The 16,221-nt window shown below is 39.2% G+C and overlaps 1 pseudogene; it reads right to left on the bottom strand.

Annotated features, from left to right (window-relative positions):
• Window positions 1–586: 586 nt before the first annotated feature.
• On the bottom strand, window positions 587–2,100 carry LOC101709750 (Krueppel-like factor 4 pseudogene; annotated as a pseudogene).
• Window positions 2,101–16,221: the final 14,121 nt, after the last annotated feature.

The raw sequence follows: 16,221 nt of genomic DNA, 5'->3' as shown, positions 1-16,221 counted from the left end.
CTGAGTTAGTTTAATTGCTTGTTATTGGGTTGTTAAGCATGTTTATGTCTTCATGGGTTAGTTTTGGTAGTTGGTGTGTGTCTAGGTACCTGTCCATTTCTTCAAAATTTGTTAATTTGTTGGAATATAATTTTTCAAAGTAGTTACTATCCTCTGGATTTCAACAGTGTCTATTGTGATTTCACCTTTTTCATTTCTAGTTGCATTGATGTGAATCTTTTCTTTCTCTTGGCGAGTCTAGCTAACAGCTTATCTATTTTAGTCATTCTTTCAAAGAATCAGTTCTTTGATTCACTGATTTTTTTCACAGATTTTTTTAGTCTCAATTTTTAGTCTTGATTTCCACTCTCATCTTTTAAATTTCCCTTCTTAATTTCAGTTTGGGACTGGTTTGTTGTTGTTTCTCTTGTATCTTAAGATTTTTTTAAGAGTAGGAAACTTTATTGAGAGAGATAGCTCCTGAGATAGGAGGGGACCCAAAAGTGGATTGCCAATGAGCCCACTTTTCTGAGAAAGTATTATAGAGCAAAGTCATGACAAGGATACATGGGTTAAATTTTTTTCAGATAAAGTATTATAGGTTTATTTAAAACATTTCTCACCTTCAGCATGCAAAATATAAACTCCACAAAAAATTTAGTTGGGCTTGGTAGCATACACCTGTAATCTCAGCACTTGGGGAGGCTGAGACAGGAGGATCACTATGAGGCCGGCTTGGGCTACAAAGTGAGTTCAAAGCCAGCCTGAACTAATAGCGAGACCCTGTCTCAAAACACAAGATACCCTGTCAGCCACAACATCCAGTCTCTCCCATGGCGTTTTGTAAGTCCGGGTATGTTCAAGTTGGACTTAGAACTGGAATGATAGAAGATTCGGTCACAGACTCCATCTGTTCTTTGATTTTTCTCTCTTTTGGATTTCTCCTTTCTCCTGATTATCCACTCACAAGCTGACCTGCTGGAAACTTGGCTATGACTGCAGTGCTTGGCAGCTGGGCTCCTCCCCTTGTGGGAGGACAGCATGAAAGGTTTTAAAAGTACTGAATTCTCTCCTGGCAGTGCATGTCCACTCTGGGGTTAAAAGTGCCGCTTCATATGTAAGGCCAGATGGTCCGACCTGGAGAAGGCCCAGTCGCACTTCGGGCACTGGAGGGGGCTGCCCCATGTGTTTGCGGTAGTGCCTGGTCAGTTCATTGAAGCGGGCGAACTTCCACTCACAGCCATCCTAGTCGCAGCGGTGCGGCTTCTCCCGGGTGTGGGTCCGCAGGTATGCCTTGAGATGAGAACTCTTGGTGTAGGTCTTGCCGCAGCCCGCGTAACCACAAGTGTAGGCGGCTGCCATTTTCCAGGGCCACGACCTTCTTCCCCTCTTTGGCTTGGGCTCCTCTGGCAGGCAGGAACCCGGCGGCATGAGCTCTTGGTAGTGAAGCGGAGGGACGGCGGCGCCTGCTCGGGCAGGAAGGCTGGGTAGCCGGGTCCCGGATGAGGGTGGTATCCTGGCGGCAGCGGCAGGGCGGGGTGACACTCCCCGGTGTCCAGCAGTTCCGCAGGACCCTGGGTCGGGCTAGTCCTGCTCGGGAGCTGCGGCCCCAGGGCGAAGTGGTGAGCGCCCGGCCGGGGCGGGTTGCTGAGCCCCGGTGCAGCGCCCAGGGCGCCGTCCTGGGCCGGCCAAGCGTGCAGGGCGCCGCCTCCCTCTTGACCCTGGGGCTCAAACGCGGCTGCCCACCGCTGTAGGGCGCCGTCATCGCCCGGGGCCTGCCCTCGGGGCCGCCTTTGCCTACACTGACAGCCGAAGGGCCACTGTATCGCTCCCGGGGGTGCTCAGCGATGCCTGCGGGGAGAACCTGCCCATCGGCCGGGTCCCAGGCAGCGGCTGCTGCTGCTGCTGCTCCTGCTGCTGCGGAAAGTACACCGGGTCCAATTTGGGCCACAGGAGCTCAGCCACAAAGCCACCCGACGGGCTCGTGTTGATATCCGCCAGGTTGAAGGGAGAGGGCGCCCCTATCTTAAGATTTCTCATAAGGTTATTTATTTGGCCTTGCTCTGTTTTCCTAATGTGAGCACTGATTGGAATGAATTTTTCTCTTACAACTGCTTTCATAGGGTGCCATACAATTCACTGAGTTGTACAGTCACTGTCATTAATTTCCAGAAATTTTAAAATTTCTTCTTTGTTTTTTTTTTCTGTGGCCTATTGGTGGTTTATGAGATCAACTAAAAAAATTAATTTAGGGGCGGGGGATTTAGCTCAGTGATTCTGTCGCCTGCCTCACAGCAGAAGGACCCGAATTCGATCCCCGGTACCAAAAAAAAAAAAAAAATTAATTGAAAAATTTCAGAGCTGAACCACACCCTTGAATATATGGATTTAATAGATACATACAGAGTGTTCCACCCCGTATAACAGAATATACATTCTTTTCTACAGAATATAGTACTTTTTCCAAAAAAAGTCACATACTAGTCCATAAAGCCTGCTTAAATGAATATAAAAGAATTGAAATCACCCAATGCATACTATCAGACCACTGTGCAATGAAAATAGAAATCAATAACAGAAAAAATTTCAAAGTACTCCTAAATAAGTCTTGAAAAATAAAGCCCAGAACAGATCACTGAAAAACAGAACCTATCTAAAGAGATATTCTAACCAACCTCAAATCCTCTACTTGGCTCAATATTCAGCACACACAAAAAAATAGAAACATGAAGAAACAAAGCAACAAAATGTCCCCAAATACTCCCAACTCTCAAAGCATATTCAAGACAAATCAATGGATGGAAGATCAAACATCAGATGACTGGGTTGGAAGAAACGATTAAAGAGGAAGCAAAGAAACTCGGTGAAAAATCACAGGTAAAGAACTCTATTGAATTCATAAATAGTGGAAAGGACAAATGCGAAGCTTGAATTTCAGAAATAAAGGCAAAATGAAATCTTTTGATATTATTCTAGGAGAAACCTTAAGAAATGATAAAAGAGGAAGAAGAATTCATCCAACAACTACTACAGGATACTAAGAAGACTAACCACTAACCTAAGGCTAATGTGAGTAAAACAGAAATTACAGGACGGTACAGATGGAATAAAAAGTCTGTTTACAGAAATTATAGCAGAAAATTTCCAAGTGTGTAGAAAGAATTCAGCATACAGCATAAGATCAGCCAAATAACTATGATGAAAAAGGAAGCTCCCATGACACATCATAGTCAAAGTCCAAGATGTTGACCACAAAGACAGAATCTTAAAATTTATTAGAGTAAAGCAAAAAATCACTTACAAGGAAAACCATTAGGATTACAGCAGACTTTTCAACACAAACTTTAAAAGGCCAGGAATGCTTGGAGTGAAATGTTTAAAGCCTTAAAAGAAAACAACTTCCAACTCAAACTAATATATCCTGAAAAACTATCTTTCAAAAGTGATGGAAAAATAAGGACATCTGATGACAAAGAACTGCATAAGAGACTCATGAACACCAAAACAGCACTCCAAAAAGTACTCAAGAATATGCTAGACAGAGACAATGCAGCCAACAAAGCCAAAAAAAAAAAAAAAGATGGAATGCATACATCAAGCAAGGTGAATAATTAAACAACAAAGAAAAAATAGAGGAGTCAACAAAAGAAAAAGAAAAAAAATATGATGACTGGAATAAGTCAATACATTTCAGTAATAACTGTCAGTGCAAATGGCCTCAATTCCTCAATTAAAAGACACAGATTGGCAGACTTGATAAAACAAAACAAAACAAAGTCTAACAGTCTGCTGTATTAATGAGACTTGCCTAAATAAAAAGAAACTAAAATCAAAGAATGAAAAACAATATTCCATGCACCAGGACCTCCAAAGCAAGCAGGGGTAGCAATTTTATTCTCAAAGTAAATTTCAAGCTAAAACTGATCAGAAGAGGCAAAAAACATTCTGCATATTAGTTAAGAGAACAATTTAACCAGAAGAGATAACAACTATAAATATATATGTATTGGCTATAGGTGTGAATAATTTGATAAAACAAACGCGACTGGAAATAAGAGGTTAAATAAACACCAAAAAATCATAGGAAGTGATTTTAATACCAAACTTTCGCAAATAGACAGAACAACTAAAAAAATTAACAAAGGAATGTCAGAGCTGAACTATACCTTTGAACAAATACACTTAATAGATATCTACATTGTTCTATCCTACTACAAGAGAATAAACATTCATCTCAGCAATACATAGAATTTTCTCCAAAATAGACCATATGCTAATCTACAAAGTCTGCATAAATAAATGCAAAAGAATTAAAATCATCCCATCTATATGATAAAATAATAGCACATTGAAAATAGACATCAATAACCAAAGAATCCACAGACATTTTTTTAAAACCTGGACATTAAACAACACACTCCTGAACACTCAGTGGGTCACAGAAGAAATCAAAGATGAAGTTAAGCAATTAGTACAACTTCTCAGATGAAGAAGTACAAATGGCCAATAAATACATAAAAAATGCTCAATATCACTGGCCATTCATATTTCCAAAACTGCTATATAGATTCAATGCAATCCCAATTGAAATCCTAGCAGCATACTTCACGGACCTTGAGAAAACAACCTGAAAATTCACTTGGAGGAAGAAGAGACCTAGAATAGTAAAAGCATTTCTAGGCAACAGAGACATGGTAGGGAGTATCGCAATCCCCAACCTGCAACTATACTACAAAGCTACTGTGATAAAAACAGCATGGTACTGGCAAAGAAACAGACCTGAAGACCAGTGGAACAGATTAGAAGATGCAGAAACAACTGCAGACACACTCAGCCACCTCATCTTCCTTCAACAAAGGAGCGAAACACCCTCACTGGAGGAAAGATAGCCTCTTTAATAAATGATGCTGGAGAAATTGGGTTTCAACTTGCCAGAGATTAAAACTGGACCTATCAGACACCGAATCACCCTGCTGCAGAAAGGCAGCCACCTGGTTCCACACTACAAAGACACAGAGGACACCAGACCACCAGACCAAGGTACTGAGTCCCGCTGTTCCTGGCCCAGAGGTAGGGGCTTCTGAGCTGTCGTCTCACTGCTCCTGGCCCAGAGAAAGGGACTTCCCGGTCACCATCCCTCCCGTTGGTCCCAGCCCAGAGGAAAGGGCTTTTGGGCCACCTTCAGTCCTGCTGCTCCTGGCCCAGAGGAAGGGGCTTCTAGGCCACCATCCCTCTCACCGCTCCTGGCACAGAGGGAGGGGCTTCTGAGCCACCATCCCACTGCTCCTGGTCCAGAGGAAGGGGCTTTCCGACCACCATCCCTCCCGCTGCTCCCAGCCCACAGGAAAGGGCTTTTGGGTCACCATCACTACCGCTGCTCCCGGCCCCTGTCCCACCTCACCCAGCTCAGAGGAGGTAATCCATGCAGGTGCTAACAGGCCCCCGCCCCAGTCGAAATGAGAAAACACATAAATAAGTCTCAAAACCAGACTTCCAGATCACCTACAGCAACCCCAAAGGGAAATGAGATGGAATCCTCTGATACTCAACCACCTGGACCCACTGAACTGGCAACAAAAGGGGATCTGGAAAAAATGAAATCAGAAATAATTTCTCAGATAACAGGAGAAATTGGGCCCCTGGTGCAAGACATGATTAATAAATCTAGAGAGGAGCTGAGGAACATGATGGAATCCCAACATAAGAAACAAATGGAATCCATAAAACAGATGCAAATAGATTTCCAGGACATGAAAAACTCCATTGAAAGTCTACACAGCAGAATGAGCCAGTGTGAGGACAGAATTTCAGATATAGAAGATAAGATTGCAATTAGTGACCAGGAAAAGAAAAATTGCTTCAAAATTATAAGGGAACATGAGAAATCAATCGAGCAGCTGCTAGATGATGCAAATAATAACATAAGACTGATTGGGCTCAATGAAGAAACAGGAGAGAGTGCAGATGACATAAAAAAATCTCTTCACAGAAATAATGGCAGAAAACTTCCCAAGCAGGGGAAAAGAACTTGACATACAGATAAGGGAGGCATATAGGACTCCAAATAGCCTTGATCAAAAAAAAAAATCTACACATAGGCATATAATTGTTAAGATTCCAGAAACACAACAGAAGAAGAAAGTTCTCCAAGCAGTCAGAGAAAAGAAACAAATCACATACAAAGGAAAGCCCATCAGAATCACAGCAGACTTCTCAACACAAACCATCAAGGCAAGAAGAGCTTGGAGTGACATATTCCAAGTCATAAAAGAAAACAGCCTCCAACCCAGATTGATGTACCCTGCAAAACTATCTTTCAAAATGGATGGAGAAATAAGATACTTTCATGACAAAGAGCACCTTAGGAACTTCCTGAATACCAAGCCAGCACTCCAAAGAATTTTACACAATATCCTAGGAACAGACACTGAGGATCACAACCCCAGGAAGCAAAGCAGAATGAACCCATCTGACATGACATGAAATTAAATGTAAAGGGGGAGAGCCCAACAAAAAGAAAAAGTCATGGCAATGACAAGTCAATATGTTTCAGTTATAACCATCAACGTTAATGGTCTCAATTCACCAATCAAAAGAAATAGACTGGCAGAATGGGTCAAGAAGAAAAATCTAACAATATGCTGCATACAAGAAACTGCCACAGACCAGCTGCAGTCGATGTGCAGTCGATGTAGGGTAGGAAGGGGAGATGTCCTGGGCCGGCGATGAGAAAAGAACCTTCACAAGCAATGTTCAGGTTCCCTCTGAGAAATCTCAGGGTCTGATTTATTTTTATATCTTTAAGCAATAGCTGGGAGGCATTGGGCAGAACATGTTTAAATTGTAAGTTGCCTTAGCAATTTTCTATTGAAGTAAAGGTTATTTTTTGCTAAACAAAGTACAATTCCTCTAAGCTGTTTCATCATGAATACATATTTAAAAATTACAATTGTCCCCTTATTTACCCACACCTAAACAGAACAGAAAGTAACTTAATCAAAATCTTTATATCAGCGAGGGTACAAGCAAGATTTAATCAACTAAGTGTCAAAATTGTGGTCACCAGCTGGCCCTTGAGAAACTGCACAATGGTTAATATAGTTTGCTATTAGCTCTCTATTTTTCCATACCTCTATTCATCTTAACTAAATGTCATTTGGGTTCATAGTCTATGAGCAGGAGATATTTACAGCACTTTGAGAAATATTGAGTAACTTGCCTCCTTAATGCATTTACCTATCTTAACTTTCTTTCTTTTTCCCATTTTCCATTATTTCTTACATCTAAAGTCTGTCCTTTCAATCTCTTCATAAGACCCCTTTAGTAAAAAGAATGTCAGCAATAAGAGGGGGAGTCATAGTAGTGGGGGAAACAGAGGGGGTTTTAGGAGAGATTTCTTTAGGAGTGGATGTAGCAATAGAACTAAGAGAAACTGGAATTTGGGACTTGTGAGCCAGATCAGATTTCAATATATCATTACCAATTTAACTCATGGAGAGTTTGTTGTTAGTCACAAACACAATGACTCCTGTGATCAGAGTAACAATTATAAACATTATGGCAAGAAAAAATAAAACATGAGGGTACGATGTGTTCCACCCTTTCTTTCACCCAGCTGGAACTTTGTCAAGCAGCACTGGAGGTCGGTTGGGCTTCGCCAAGAAACACACTTCATTCAAAAGGAAACTCATAGACTGAAAGTTAAAGGGTGGAAAACAATACTCCATGCAACAGGAACCCGAAAAAAAGCAGGAGTAGCTATCTTCTTGGCAGATCAAGTAGATTTCAAACCAACACTGATTAAGAGAGATGAAGAAGGACACTACATCCTTGTAAAGAGAAGAATCCAAGAGGAAGAGATGGCAATGATAAATACCTATGCACCAAGCACTAGTGCATCCAATTACATAAAACAAATACTAATGGACATGAAAAGTCATATATGCACTAATACAATTGTAGTGGGGGACCTCAACACCCCACTGTCACAAACAGATAGATCAACTAGACTAAAAATAAGTAATGAAATACAAGAACTCAATCAAACTCTTGAACAAATGAACTTAACAGATGTTTACAGAGTCTTCCATCCCACAAAATCAGAATACACATTCTTCTCAGCTGCACATGGGTCATTTTCAAAAATAGACCACATAATCACACATAGAACATGCTTAAGTAAATGCAAAGGAATTGAAGTTGTCCCCTGTACATTATCAGACCATAGTGCGATGAAATTGAAGATCCATAGCAAAAGAAACTCAAAAAATTTCATAAACACATGGAAATTGAACAACACACTTCTGAATAACCAATGGGTCACAGAGGAAATTAAAGAAGAAATCAGAAAGTTTCTTCAATTAAATGACAATGACAATACAACATATTGGAATCTATGGGACACAAAGAAGTCTTACGAGGGAAATTCATAGCAGTGAATATGCATATTAGGAAAACAGAATGAGCCCAGTTAAACAACCTGATGCTGCACCTCAAGCTTCTAGAAAAAGAACAGCAGGACAACCCCAAACCTCACACAAGGGAGGAAATTATAAAGATCAGAGGAGAAATCAATGCAATGGAGACTAAGAGAATGATACAAAAAATCAATGAAGCCAAGAGTTGGTTCTTCAAAAGAATCAACAAAATTGACAAACCTTTAACCAACCTTGTCAGAAAAAGGAAAGAAAAGGCCCAAATCCATGCAATTAGGAATGAAAAGTGTGAAATTACAACAGACCGAGCAGAAATCCAGAGGATCATCAATACCTACTTCCAGAACCTATACGCCAATAAGATGGACAACACAGAAGGAATGGACAGATTCCTAGATACATATGAATTACCAAAGTTGAATGAAGAAGACCTAAAAATTCTGAACAACCCAATATCAACCAATGAAATTGAAAACATAATTAAAAACTTATTAACTAAGAAAAGCCCAGGCCCTGATGGCTTCACTGCTGAATTGTACAAGACATTTAGAGAGGAACTGCTGCCACTACTGTTTAAACTCTTCAGTGAAATTGAAAGGGAAGCAATACTCCCAAATTCATTCCTGGAAGCAAGCATCGCCTTGATTCCCAAAGCAGAGAAAGACCGAACTGAAAAAGAGAACTATAGGCCAATCTCACTCATGAACATAGATGCAAAAATCCTTAATAAGATACTGGCGAACAGAATGCAGAAGATCATCAAGAAGATCATACACCCTGATCAAGTGGGATTCATCCCAGGGATGCAGGGATGGTTCAATATATGAAAATCAATCAATGTAATACACTATATCAATAGAACCAAGGTCAAAAACCATATGATTATCTCCATACATGCAGAAAAAGCATTTGACAAAATCCAACATGCATTTATGATAAAAACCCTACAAAAAATTGGAATAGATTGTCTCTACCTCAAACTGATAGAAGCCATCTATGAAAAACCAATAGCCAATATCATACTAAATGGTCAAAAACTGAAATCCTTCACACTAAAATCAGGAACAAGACAAGGATGTCCACTTCACCACTCTTGTTCAATATAGTTCTGGAAACATTAGCCACAGCAATTAGACAAGAGAAAGAAATAAAAGGAATAAAGATAGGAAATGAAGAAGTCAAATTGTCATTATTTGCAGATAACATGATACTCTATATAGAAGACCCCAAGAACTCCACCAAAAGTCTTCTAGACTGAATAACCAAATTCAGTCAAGTAGCTGGTTACAAGGTCAACACACAAAAATCAATAGCTTTCCTCTACACAAATGACAGACCCACTGAGAGAAAATAGGGCAAATAATTCCTTTCACAATAACATCCAAAAAACTGAAATACCTAGGAATCATCCTAACGAAAGAAATCAAAGACCTCTTCTCTGAAAACTATGGCACCCTGAAAAGAGAGTTGGAAGATGATATCAGAAAATGGACAGACATCCCCTGCTCCTGGGTAGGAAGGATTAATATAGTGAAAATGGGCATACTTCCAAAACTGCTATATAGATTCAATGCAATTCCAATTGAGATCCCAGCAGCATACTTCATAGACCTTGAGAAAACAATCCAAAAATTCATTTGGAACAAGAAGAGACCCAGAATAGCAAAAGCAATTCTAGGTAACAGAGACATGGCAGGGGGTATCACAATCCCCAACCTGCAACTATACTATAAAGCTAATGTGATAAAAACAGCACGGTACTGGCAAAGAAACAGACCTGAGGACCAGTGGAACAGATTAGAAGATGCAGAAACAACTCCAGACACACTCAGCCATCTCATCTTCAATAAAGGAGCCAAACACCCTCACTGGAGGAAAGATAGCCTCTTTCATAAATGGTGCTGGAAAAATTGGGCTTCAACTTGCCAAAGATTAAAACTAGACCTGTGTCTCTCACCATGCACTAAACTAAAATGAAAATGGACTAAAGATCTAAATATTAAAATAGAAACTCTGAACCAGTTGCAACAGAGGTTAGGTAGAACTCTTGAAGACATTGGTGTCAGAAAAGATTTTATGAACAAAACCTCAGTTGCCCATGAACTAGCACAAACAATCAACAAATGGGATCACTTCTTATTAAAAGGCTTCTGCACAGCAAGAGAAACCACCAACAGTGTGAAGAGACAACCCACAATGTGGGAAAAAATCTTCACCTGCTCTTCCTTAGACAAAGGTCTACTATCTCGAATCTATAAAGAACTTAAAAAGATCAGACCTCCCAAATTTAAAGACCCAATCCAAAAATGGGCATCTGAAATGAACAGACATTTCTCACACAAAGAAGTAGAAATAGCAAATAAATACATGAAAAAATGTTCAACATCACTGGTCATTGGAGAGATGCAAATGAAAACAAAGCTGAGATTCCACTTCACTCCAGAAAGAATGGCTGCTATCATGAAATCAACCAATAAATGCTGTCGGGGCTGTGGGGAAAGAGGAACCCTGCTCCACTGCTGGTGGGAGTGTAGACTGGTGCAACCACTGTGGAAATCAGTATGGAGATACCTCAAAGAACTAGGACTGGAAGTCCCATTTGACCCCGCTATTCCACTGCTGGGGATCTTCCCCAAAGAATTAAAAGAATCATACCACAGTGATATATGTGCACCCATGTTCATAGCAGCACAGTTTGTAATAGCTAAAACTTGGAAACAGCCCAAATGCCCATCAACTGGAGACTGGATAAAGAAAATGTGGTTTTTTTATAAAATGGAGTATGACTCAGCCATAAAAAATGAGAAATTAGAGACATTTGTAGCTAAGTGGATGCACATTGAGGCAATACTCTTAAGTGAAGTAAATAGGACACACATATGTAAATACCAAATAGTTTCTCTGGTGTGAGAAACTGAAAGTGTAAATGGGGACTAAAATGTATAATAGGTAATGTGAAAAGGAAGAAAAGGGGCAAAGGGGAAGGAAGTGGGAGGGCTAGGGGAAAGGATAGAAGGGAATGGGATTAATATGAGAAAATGGAAAAATAGGAACAAAATCTTTGTAAATAAGGAGGAATGGAGGGGTTGAAGGGAGGGCTGGGCAAGGGTGAAAAATAAGAACCAAGAGAGACTATGTAAAGGTGCAAATTTCCAATGATGAATGTCATTATATTGTATACCTAAAATGTTCCAATGATTAGAATGAATAATCGTTAATGTAAAATAGGAATAAAAGATCCAAAGGGGTAGGGGTAGTGGGAGGGGCAGGGGAAAGGAAAGAAGGGAAAGAAAAAATGATGAGAAATGGAAAAAATGGAAATAAAGTCTTTGTAAATAGGGAAGGGTGGAGGGCGTGAAGGGAGGGCTAGGAATGGGGATAAAATAAGAACCAAGATGCATTATGTAAAGGTACAATTCCCAATGAGAAATGCAATTGTGTTGTATACCTACAATGTACCAATAAAAGAATTTAATACAAAAAAAAAAACTGGGCCTATATCTCTTACCATGCACTAAACTAAAATTGAAATAGATTGAAGTTCTAAATATTAAAATAGAAATGCTGAACCAGTTGGAACAGAGGTTAGGTAGAACTTCTGAATACATTGGTGCAGGAAAAGATTTTATGAATAAAACCTCAGTTTCCCATAAACTAGCACAAACAATCAACAAGTGGGATCTCTTCTTCCTAAAAAGCTTCTCCACAGCAAGAGAAACCACCAGCAGTGTGAAGAGACAACCCACAAAGTGGGAAAAATTTTCACCAGCTGTTCCTCAGACAAAGGTCTACTATGTCGAATCTGTAAAGAACTTTAAAAAATCAGACCTCCCAAATTTAAAGACCCAATCCAAAAATGGGCATCTGAAATGAACAGACATTTCTCACACAAAGAAGTAGAAATAGCAAATAAATATGTGAAAAAATGTTCAACATCACTGGTCATTCGAGAAGTGCAGATGAAAACAACACTGAGATTCCACCTAACTCCAGAAAGAATGGCTGCTATCATGAAATCAACCAATAACAAATGCTAGCGGGGCTGGGGGGAAAGAGGACTCCTGCTCCACTGTTGGTGAGAGTGTCGACTGGTGCAACCACTGTGGAAATCAGTATGGAGATACCTCAAAGAACTAGGACTTGAAGTCCCATTTTACCCAGCTATTTCGCTGCTGGGGATCTTCCCCAAAGAATTAAAAGAATCATACCACAGTGATATATCTGTACTCATGTTCATAGCAGCACAATTTGTAGTAGCTAAAACTTAAAAGCAGCCCAATTGTCCATCAACTGTAGACTGGTTAAAGAAAATGTGGGTTTTTTTTATTAAATGGGGTCCTACTCAGCCATAAAGAATGAGAAACTAGAGACATTTATAGCTAAATGGATGCGCATTGAGGCCATACTCTTAAGTGAAATAAATAGGACACACATGTGTAAATACCGAATAGTTTCTCTGGTGTGAGAAACTAAAAGTGTAAATAAGGACTAAAAGGTATAATAGATGATGTGAAATGGGAAGAAAAGTTCCAAAGAGGAAGGGGAAGTGGGAAGGGTAGGGGTAGGGGAAAAGAAAGAAGGGAATGGAATTAATATGAGAAAATGGAAACAAAGTGTTTATAAATAAGGAGGGATGGAGGGGTTGAAGGGAGGACAGGGGAATGGGGAAAAAATAAGATCCAGGAGAGATTATGTAAAGGTGCAAATTTCCAATGATGAATGTCATTATATTTTATAACTAAAATGTACCAATAAAAATAATTCAAAAAAAATATCAGTGGCCATTCAAGAAATGCAAATTAAAACAACACTGAGATTTCTTCTCAGTACAGAAAGAAAGGCTATCACAAGAAATCAACTAATTAAAAATGCTGGAGAGACTGTGAGGAAAAAGAACCTTTCTTCATTGTTGGTGAGAGTGTAAATTGGTACAGCCACTATAGAAACCACTATGGAGATTTCTCAAAAAACTAAAATGAGAGTTTCCATTTGACCCAGCTATTCCCCTTCTAGATACTGTCCCAAAAGAGTTACCATCATCATACCACAGCAATACATGCATACCCATGTTTTTAGCAGCACAATTTATAATAGCTTAATCTTGGAAACAGCCCATATGCCCATCAAAAAATGAACGGATAGAGGCTGGGGATTTAGCTCATTGTTTCCGGCGCCTGCCTCGCAAGCGCAAGGTCCCAAGTTCGACCCCCCAGTACCAAAAAAAAAATGAATGGATAAAGAAATGTATTTATATACAATGGAACACAATTCTATAAACTTGAGATATTTTACATAAATGGATGCACCTCAAGACCATAATCCTAAGTGAAATAAATCAAGCACACAAAATTAAATATCACATTGTTTCTCTTGTGTGAGAAACCCAAAGGGTAAATAAGGAGCAAAACAGAGGATAGATATTAGTAAGTAGGAAGAACTTGTTCAAATGGGAAGAGGAACAAGAGACGGGGAGGGGAAGAGAAGGAAGGGAAAGAAAGAATTGAAAAAATGGCAATAGGGCTTTTGTAAATGGAGAGGGGAAGAAGGGTTGTAGGGAGGGGAGAGGAAGGGGGCAAGAAAGAATTAAGATGTGTTATGTACATGTACAAATCCACCATGATATATGGTGTTCATTATATACTGCAAAGATGTACTAATAAAAAAGTTTTTTTAAATGCCAGTACAACATACCAAAAGATATGCAACACAATGAGAGCAGACTAAAGAAGGAAGTTCATTGCTATGAATGTTCATATTAGAAAGACAGAACAGGGGCCGGGGATTTAGCTCAGTGGTTTCGCCACCTACTGCGCAAGTGCAAGGACCTGAGTTCTATCCCCGGGAACCAAAAAAAAAAAAAAAAGAGAGAGAAAAAAAAAGAAAGACAGAACAAACTCAAATAAATAATGACACTAAAAAAAAACAAACAAGAAATATCTAAACTCAAACCTAGCACAAGAAGGGAAATCATAAAGATCAGAGCATAAATTAACAAAAGTAAAACTAACAATACAAAGAATGAACTGTATCCATCAGTGCTTACTAGAGAAACAGATTTAATGCAAGATATATGAATATATAAAAATTTACAAGATTGGTATACAGTGGCCGCCCAAGGAGTCAGGTGTGGAAAAGTACAAAAGGGTTATTTGTGCACTGCAGATCTGAAGGATCCAATCAAAGGCCTGGAACTCAATGTAATGTCCCGTGTGTATCAGAAGGCCAAAGGGTCTGTGATGGAAGGCTTGAAGAGCCTGCACTGGAAGGCAGAAGGGACTGTGCTGCAGGCTGATGAGTTTGTGCTGGAAGGCTGAAGACTGTACTGGAAGCCAGGAAGGGAAAGTGAAGACTGGAGCTCCTCCAAAGAAATAGAAATGAGCCTTCCTTCTTCATTTCCCTTTTATTCCATTCAGGTGACAAGCCTATTGGCTTACACCCAGGGTAGGCCATGTGTCTTCAATAAATCCCTTCATGAACACCCAGAACAATGATGATCCAATTTAGTTGGGCGTTTCTTACTCAAGTTGACACAAGCAGTTAACTATCACATGAATGAATCGAAGTGCTGGTTCTGTGAAAGAATATACAAGATAGAGAAGCCCTAAGCCAATTTGACCAAAGTAAGGACAGAAAAGACCCACATGCAGGCAATTAGAAATATTAAAAAGGTGAAATCAATTCAGATAAATGCCAAAATTCCACAGATCATTAGTAAATTGTATGAAAAATTATACTCCAGCAAATTGAAGAATCTTTAAAAATTCACAGATTCCTAGACACATATGAATTATGAAATTGGACCAAGAATGCATAAAATGTCTTAACAACCCAATAACAGACAGTGAAATTGAGGCAACAATAATAAACCTACCAACCAAGAAAAGCCCATGATCCAGTAGATTCACTACTGAATTCTACAACTGTGATTCCAGTATTCCCCAAATTCTTTCACAAAATGAAAGGCAAAGGAGTACATACTTCCTAAGTCATTCCTAGACGCTAGAATTACCCTGATTAAAAAAAACAGACAAGGACTCAACCAAAAAAGAAAGGTACAGATCAATTTTTAATAAAAAAAAGACACAAAAATCCTTAACAAGATACTGGCAAATAGAATGCAACAAATCAATAAAAAGATCATACTAAGAAGATCACCATGACTAAGTCGGCTTCATCCTATGCATGCAAGGATGATTAAACATACACAAATCAATAAATGTAATATGCTAAATAAACAAATCAAAGACAAAAATCACATAATCACATCAATAGATGCAAAAAAAGAAAAACTTCTGACAAATCCAACATCCATTTGTGATATTTTTAAAACCCTGAGAAGAATAGGTACATAAGGACCTTAGGTCAATCTGATACAAGCGACATATGATAAACCTGCTGTCAGCATCATATTATATGGGGAATACCTAAAAGCTTTCCCTGTAAAATCAGGAACAAGGCAAGTATGTCCACTATCACCACTTTTGATCAAAATACCACTTGAAGTGTTACCCAGAACAATCAAGAGAAATAAAAAGGATATATAGAAGTGGAAGAAGTCAGTTATCATTGGAGATGACATGATTCTTTACATAGAAGACCCAAAAAATCGGACCCAAAGACTCATGGATTTCAGCAATGTAACAATATACAAAATCCAGACAGAAAAATAGTGTTCATTTACAACAATAATGAATAATAATGTGGAAATAAGTTAAGAAACCAATGCCATCTAAAATAGCATTGAGAAAATTTAAGTATTTCAGAACTAGCCTAAACAAGAAAGTTGAAGATGTGTACAGCAAAAAAT

Source organism: Heterocephalus glaber, unplaced genomic scaffold (genome assembly GCF_053883595.1).
Source record: "Heterocephalus glaber isolate CG9 unplaced genomic scaffold, H.glaber_assembly_v1.0 deba00001546, whole genome shotgun sequence".
Taxonomy (NCBI): domain Eukaryota; kingdom Metazoa; phylum Chordata; class Mammalia; order Rodentia; family Bathyergidae; genus Heterocephalus; species Heterocephalus glaber.
The sequence above is the reverse complement of the archived record's forward strand: the minus strand, read 5'-3'. Positions and strand labels throughout refer to the sequence as shown.